The sequence below is a fragment of the Talpa europaea genome (assembly GCF_964194135.1).
Source record: "Talpa europaea genome assembly, chromosome: 11".
NCBI classification, from domain to species: domain Eukaryota; kingdom Metazoa; phylum Chordata; class Mammalia; order Eulipotyphla; family Talpidae; genus Talpa; species Talpa europaea.
The window spans coordinates 21,500,018-21,507,939 of NC_140078.1; the positions used below are offsets into that span (position 1 = coordinate 21,500,018).

Here is a 7,922-nt window from a genome sequence, read left to right on the forward strand (position 1 = left end):
GCAAAGCTCCACGCAGCCACTGCAGCACCGGATCGATACCCGGCCGCCAGCGAGGGTCCCACATGGTGCAACAGACCTCTCCTGCCGTGCCCACTGCTCCCCTCAGCAGTGTATTTCATCAGTCTGCCTGTTCTGTTCCCTGCTCTGGCTCTGATGAATTCTCTCACCCTCCCACGCTTCTGACTGTACCCAGTGCTTGTATAAATAAATAAATAAATAAATAAATTTTGGGGAAAAAAAAGAACTGGGGTACAGGCCAGAGCTGTAGGAAAGGGAGAGCATTCACCAGAGACAGAGTGAGAAACAGAACAAGAGGACTGACTGAAATTGAACTCATGCTGCAATGGCTGTGGACAGCTTCCTAGTGCTGAGACTTAATCCCTTGTGCCACCAGGGAAGCCCCAAATAGTTCTGTTTTTTTTTTTTTTTTTTTTTTAAATCTAGCACTTTTAGAAGTTTTGTGGTGGGGAAATTTTAGTGTCATCTTAGGGTCTGTGCATTCACTTTACCATCTTCTGGGATGCTCCCCCACCCCCATATCTGCAGGGATTTCTCCTTCACTATTAATTAACTATTACCTTCTCAATGAGTCTATTTATTTATATATCTCTTTTTTGTTTATTTATTTAGTTTTACAACTTTATTTGATAATCAGTGGTTAGTTCTCATCTACGTTGATTGTAGATTTTTGAAAGTTGTGACAGGGACATAGGTAACCAATGTGTACCACCTGTTTGGTGAGTCTTCATCCTCATTATGTTTCCTGGACAACCATACACGGATACAGTCTGGAATATTCCTTATTCCTTTGGTCCAGACAGCTTTGTTGAGCCTGGTGTCAAGGGCACACCTGGAGTGCCCATTTCCTTCGTTGCAAATTTCCAGATATCTTTTATTTTATTTTTTTTTAGAGGCATGTTTTTATTCATTTATTTATTTGTTTGTTTGTTTTGTTTATACATGCACTGGGTACAGTCAGAAGCACGGGAGGGTGAGAGAATTCACCAGAGCCAGAGCAGGGAGCAGAGCAGGCAGAAGGACCGAAGTACACTGTGAGGGGAGCAGCGGGCGGCAGGAGAGGTCTGCGCGCCATGCGGGACCCTCCTCCGGTGGCCGGGGAGCAGCCGGGGATCGAACTGGCGCTGCAGAGGCTGCGGGCAGCTTTGCAACCCAGCGCTCAACCGCTGCGCCACCGGGGAGGCCCCCCAGATATCTTTTAGTGCTCAAGGGTTGGGCTTCTTGAAGCCCACTCTGCAGATATGCTTGTGAATGTTGATGGTGTGTTCTCTGGTTACTACCTTGCTCATGGCAGAATGGCCCTTCTCACCACACACTTTGCGGGAGCCATTCTGCTGGCCTAAATGTGAAAGGAAGCTGTTACTTTATTTAGTTGTACAGCTTTGTCGACACCTGTATATACTACTTTATGATCATCACCTAAAGTCCAACACCATACAATTGATTCCCTTTACTCATTTTACTCACTGGCATACCATCATTCTGTTGTCAGAATTGAAGGGTTTATGTTTGTTTTATTGTTCATTTGCTTTGTTTCCTTATCTCCTACATATAAGTTAAACCATGTGGTATTTGTCTTTCTCATCTAATTTATTTCACTTAGCATAATCCCTTCACGGTTCATCCATATTGTTGAAATGGTAAGATTTGATCTTTTTCTTTTAGTATTTATTGCCTTTTATTTTTTTTTATTAATGAAGTACCATTGTTTTACATTTTTGTTAATACTTCAAATTTTTTTAAATATCTGAGTGGTTTTCCATTGCGTTTATATGCCATTCACCCATCCACTGGTGGGCATTTAAGCTGCTTCCATATCTTGACTATTGTGACTAATGCTGCACATGGGTGCATATATCTTTTTAAATTAGTGTTTTCATATTATTCTGGTAAAAACCCAGAAGTGTAATAGCTGAATTGTACAGTATTTCTATTCTTAATTTGTTGAGAAATCTCCGTATGTTTTCCCAAAGTGGCTATAACAATTTACATTCCCACTACCAGTGTGTAGGGTTTTCTTCTCTCCACATCCTCACCAAACATCCCGTCTTTTTGATAATAGCCATTCAAACTGGTGTAAGGTGATGCCTTGTTGTAGCTTTGATTTGCATTTCCCTCAGATACGTGATGATGAACATTTGTTCTTGTGCCTGATGGCCATCTGTATGTGTCTTTGGTGAAATGTGTATTTAGAACCTCTTGCCCATTTTTTAATGGAGTGGTTGTTGTTAAGTTGTATGAGTTGTTTACATATTTTGGATATTAATCTTTTGTCAGATACATGATTCACAAATGTCTTCTCCCATTCAGTAGTTGTCTTTCATTTTCCCAATGGTTTCTCTCACTGTACAGAAGTTTTTTAGTGTGATGTAGCCCCATTTGTTTATTTTTGCTTTTGTTTCCCTCACTGTTCTGACTATCCTATTTAAAATAGTCTGCACCAACTATAGCACCCCTACTCCTCTTAACCTAATCTACCATTTTTTCTTTTTTTCATAGCTCTTAATTACCATCTAAATATCGTATTGCCTACTTCTTTTCTCCTAGTTTTTTTGAGGAATAATTGACATACATCATTATATAAGTTTATGTGTATGATGACCTGATTTACATATACTATGATGTGGTTACCATAATGTGTTCAGCTAATATCCATCTTCTCATATTCATTTACCTTTTTTTTTAAATTATTTTTTTGTTGTTGCTTGGCCAGTTCCCTTAGGTAGATGTAAGTTCTAGGAGGGTAGAATCTTTAACTGTTTTGTTTACTGAAGTCTCCAAATTCCTAGAACAGGTACTGACATATAACGGGTTCTCAGCATATACTTCTTCAGTTGAGTGAGTGAATAAAGGAATGCTTCCAGAAGCTGAAACTTTTATTGGACAGAGGGAGAAACAGGGGTCTCAAGAGAGAAAGGATTTGTCATGGTCACCCGGAGAAGTGGTGGCAGAGCCAGGACCAGAACAATTACCCTGCAGCTTTGAAGCTCCTTTGGAAACCTGCCCCAGGTGTGTGTATGGGAGCAGGAGCAGGAAAAACTCTTCACTTCATAACACTGTCAGCTATTCTCTCTTCTGGAAGCATAATCTCCCCCAACTCGTCCCACAGAACAATCTTGGTTTTCTTTCTGCTTCTCCGCTCATGTCCTTTTAGTTTCTTATGCTTAACTTTAAATGGTGGCTGTTTCTTGAGGTTCTGCCCAGGTGATTTTCTTGTCACTCCCGATGCTTTCTCTGAATCACCTTGTCCACGCTGTGCCTTGCATCACAGTCTCCAGCCCCAGCCTCTCCCAGGATTGCCCATTTTCTTGGATGGCTTCTTACAAGCCTCGGTTTGACTGGGAGACTCCTTGGGTGCAGCGGAATAGCTTTCGTATGGAAGGCAAAACACCTGTCTCTGTCATCGCCACTCTCTAATCCCTGAATTATCTGTCTGAGAAAGGAGGTTTTAGGGAGTCTGTGGTACAATAACTTTGTGAACTGCAAACACGGAGCCCAGGGCAGGAGCAGCGCTGTGAGTCCTCAAACACCTCACGTGACTCAGGTCCGCAGCGGCATCTTCCTCCTTCATCTCCTTTGCCCTTTGCCCAGACCTCCCATCTCAAGGGAAGTCCTACCAGTCACCCACACCAGAAACCTGAACCTCATTTTTCCTCCTCCTCTTTCCTTTGCCCCATATCAGCATGCATCATCCACTGCTTGTCTGCCTCTTTACCTTCTCTCTCAACCCTCATCATCCTCTTTCTTCCCACAGTTCCAGCCTCATGTAGCCCTGTCAAGTCTCCTCTGGACAGTGTGGCAGCCTCCTCACTGGTGTCCCTTCTTCTTGCCTCACCTACTCTTGATAGCCACCTTCCACACTAACCCCCAGGGTCATCATTAAATAATGCCTGATCTGGGCCTCCCCTGGTGGCACAGTGGTTGAGCGCTGGGCTGTGAAGCTGCCCGCAGCCTCTGCAGCTCCAGTTCGATCCCTGGCCGACAGCGAGGGTCCCACATGGCGCGCAGACCTCTCCTGCCTTCGGCTGCTCCCCTCAGCAGTGTGCTTCGGTCCTTCTGACTGTTCTGTTCCCTGCTCTGGCTCTGGTGAATTCTCTCACCCTCCTGTGCTTCTGACTGTGCCCAGTGCTTGTCTAAATAAATAAATAAATCTTTTAAAAAAATAAATAATGCCTGATCAACCTTTCCCTGGGCTCTCACGATAGCAGCCCTGGGCCTCCCAGATGAAGGCTGGCAATTCACGTGGCACTCAAGATTTTCCTGATCAGACTTCCTGCCCTGGTCTCAGCTCTGCTCCTCTCCCCAAACACCTGCACTTAGCTGTTGGCTTCTCTCTGAATTACCTGTTTGCTTCCCCATGAATTACCTGTGCCTCCTTCCTTTAGTTTATGCCAGTCCCTCCATCTAGAATTCCTTTCCTTCTTTCCCTGCTTGATGCAGAGTTGCCACAGCCCCTGTCATAAGACATGCATTGCAGAATGGGAGAATTAAAGGCAGGTATTATCTGTGTGCACACAGCATGCAGGCATGTTGATGTAATGGTGATCTCACTTTTGCCACAAATCTTTGGAAATGGCCTCTCCTCTTCTAGGCTTCATCACCACATGTGAGAGTTGCCTTTAAACCCAAGATTTGGATAATAGGGTCAACCAGATGGGCTGCTTGAGTAGGGTTAGCCAGAGGACAGAAAGGCTTCAGGTTGACTAAATGTATACTGGGTGAGGCATGTCCACGAGAAACTCTGAATGGGATTCACTAGATACTAAGGCAGGTGTGATTTGGTTGTCCCGCTCAGGCTGGTAATGCCAGATACCTTGGGGATGTCAGCCTTGGAGGTGGCTTCAGAGGGCTGAGGTCAGAAAGGGGCAAAGATCCATCTCTTCACATTCTTTCAATTGTCCCCTCTATTTGAAGGCCCTTGGGTTCCCAACCATCACTCCCTTCTGCACTCCACAGCAGGTCTTCATGCAGGTCATTGGGGGGCAATCCCAGGTCTTTGTGCAAGTTTCCTGTGATTTTAGCAAAATCTGGGACTTTATCCTGGTTCCACCACTTGTTCCCCATGTGCCCCTGAATAAGTGAATTTTTTTCTTTGGGCCTCAGTTTCCTTTCTATAGATGGGGCTCTTAAATCCTCCCATTGGGAGGATCAGATGAAGTAGCCCCTCTGAAGCCTTTTGAGCTATGCACAGGAAATCAGGGGTGATTGTTTTTTATCTGACTTTTGCCACTCCCACTGGGCCCCCCACATTCTGGGAGAAGACATTCACATCTAAGACATTCCTCCTACTCCATGCCTGGCCCAGGGCTGAACTTACAACAGGTGTTCATACATCTGGTGTGATTTCAATCAAATTAAGCAGAGGAGCTGTGGGCGGGGGTGGTGGGCAGTGCCCTGGCCAGGGTTTTAGGACAAATGTACCTCCCCATCATGTCACACAGGCATTAGTTTTTGAGTACTACGGACCCAGATTCAAATTCTGACTTTTACTTGCTGTGAGATCTGGGACACCTGATTACAGGTGTCTGAAAAGGGGCAGGGAGTGATCCCCAGCTGAGATGGATGTGATGAAGTTTAGAACCTCACACATAGTAGGTGCTTAGGAAATGGAACTCAACCTGTCCTCCCCCCTTCCTCCCTCCCTCCCTTCCTTTCTTCCATGTGAGAGATGTCTCCAAGGAAACAGGAGAAATTATTTTAAGAAAAAAGCCAAGGGCTTGGGTGGGACCAGATGGTGGCTCGGGCATCTGAGAGGCAGAGGCAGGTGGCTCTGGCCCTTCAAGGAGACAGCAGACCCCAAGGGCCTCCCCATCCCAGAAGGCACCAGGGCATGGTCTGGAGGTAAATCCATATTGAGGGGCAGAGAAAAACCATTTCTGACATCACAAAGCAGGGACAGAGCACTGAACCTGGCTGTGCTTTTGCCTCCACTTGATGACCCTAGAAAAATCCCAGTCCCTGTAGCCTTTTTGCCTGTTGGTGAGTAGGAGGCCTTGCTGTAAGGAAAGGGGGAACCTGTGGAAAGGAGGCCCTGCTGTAAGGAATGGGGGAATTTGGGGAAAGGGTAATTTCCAGGCTCAGACTTGTATAAGTGAAGGTACCAGAGTGTTCCTGATCTGGCAGAAATTCATTCATTCGCTCACTCATTTATTCATTCAATTCATGTCTGAGCATCTTTCCTCTGGCAGGCAATGAGCATACCTCATTTCAAGTCTTCCTCAGAATATCCCTCTTGTGGGATTTTTGCTCCCATTGTACAGATAAAGAAACCAAGACTTTAAGAGGCAAAATGAGTTGCCCTGGATCACAAAGGAAATCAAAGAGTCTTTCCTAATCTTGTCCTCATTTCCCATAGATTCCCAACACCTTCAATGGGAAATCCTCAATCTTCAAAGAATCTCAAGATTATCATGATCCAGCCCATGCTGACCTCTGGCTTCACCTTTGAACTCTTGAGGCTTCAGCCCTAATGAGCTCCCTATGGTGGTTTGCATGGGCCCAATCTGGCATCCACATTGTGCACATTTGTCCCCTCATGCTGGGATGTCCTCTCTGTCCTCCCTTTGCTCACAGGCTAAATTCTGCACAGTTGGAGCATCACCTCTTCCTGAAGTCTTCCCATATTCCTTCAACACTTGGCCAAGATCTCTATGAGAATGGTGGTTTCTTGGAGATCCCTAGGACACAGTAAGCCCCTAGATCAGTTCTTCCTGCAACTCAGCATCCCTAATCCCCAGCACAGGACTTGGCCCAAGTGGCTATCAGTGAACACTGAGTGAATGAGCTAAGGAACATGCTGGGTTTTTCACTCCTCACCTCACTCATTTTGTTCTCCAAATATTACCCAGGTACCTCCTCCTGCCAGCTCCAGGTATGACAATAACTCATTTTTGCAATTCACTTTGTGATTTACAAAGGGCTTCCATCATCAAAGTCACAACCACTCCACAAATTAGGTATTCACTCTTCTGTTACCTTCCAGATGTGGAGATTGAGGCCTAATGAGGTTGAGTGACACTTCTACTGCCGGTATGTAGCAGAGCCAAGATTGAAACCCAGGCCTGCTCACTCTAGACCCCAAATTCATTCAACACTGCATAAAAATAAAAAAGCAAAGAAATACATGAGTGCTTGGGAAAAAATGGGAAAATTCAAGAAAGGAGGGGCAAAGGTTTATATAGTCCCCCCATCCTAGGGTATGTATTTCATTGAGAGTCTGGGAATATCCTACTGATTTTGGTTGAGCCTATTGGTGCAAAGAATTGGTAGGGCCAAGGTCACATGGACACAAACATGGTCAGTTGAACCTAGACTTTTGAATGCCACAACTAGAGGTCACTTCAATGTGGCCATGGACCTCAAGGAGCTATTTGCAGTCTTATGGGAGAGCTAGATGTAAACAGGCTTACTTTCGGTTCCTCCAAAAGCAGATCCTGAGACAGGGACTTGAGTGCAGGTAGTTTATTTGGGAGGTGATAACTAGGAAGCAGAAGGGTGTGGAGAGTGAGACAAGATTGATAAGACATGCGCTAGCAAGCAGCCAGTGGAACGCCATCCTGCTGGGACCTTCTGAAGAATAGCAGAGAACATGCCTCAGAACTGTCTCCCTGAAGGATGGAGGACTGGGGCACTTACCCACAGATTCCCAACACCTATGTTTGGTGGTTGCTTCTGAGGGCGCCAACTCCCCTGCATCCCTACTTGTCCTGTGCTCAGGCTGAGCCAGCTCTTGTGAATTCAGAAAACAACATCAAGCAGAAACAGAGAATGATGGGTGTTTGCAGGGGACCAGTGTCTGGGACTGTCCAGAGGCTGCCTGATACCCCCAATGGGCACCAAAAGCATTTGTGAGGGGGTGCTTGAGACAAAGCGTGTCTTGTCATCCTAAAGTATTTTTGGAGCCT

At 45.5% G+C, this 7,922-nt stretch overlaps 1 pseudogene across 1 annotated transcript; it reads right to left on the reverse strand.

The window, feature by feature from the left end:
• Positions 1–669: 669 nt before the first annotated feature.
• Positions 670–1,348, reverse strand: LOC311179462 (large ribosomal subunit protein eL31-like; annotated as a pseudogene). Its single transcript has 2 exons — positions 1,214–1,348; positions 670–889 (listed from the first exon to the last, which is right to left on the reverse strand). The product of its transcript is annotated as a large ribosomal subunit protein eL31-like (transcript).
• Positions 1,349–7,922: the final 6,574 nt, after the last annotated feature.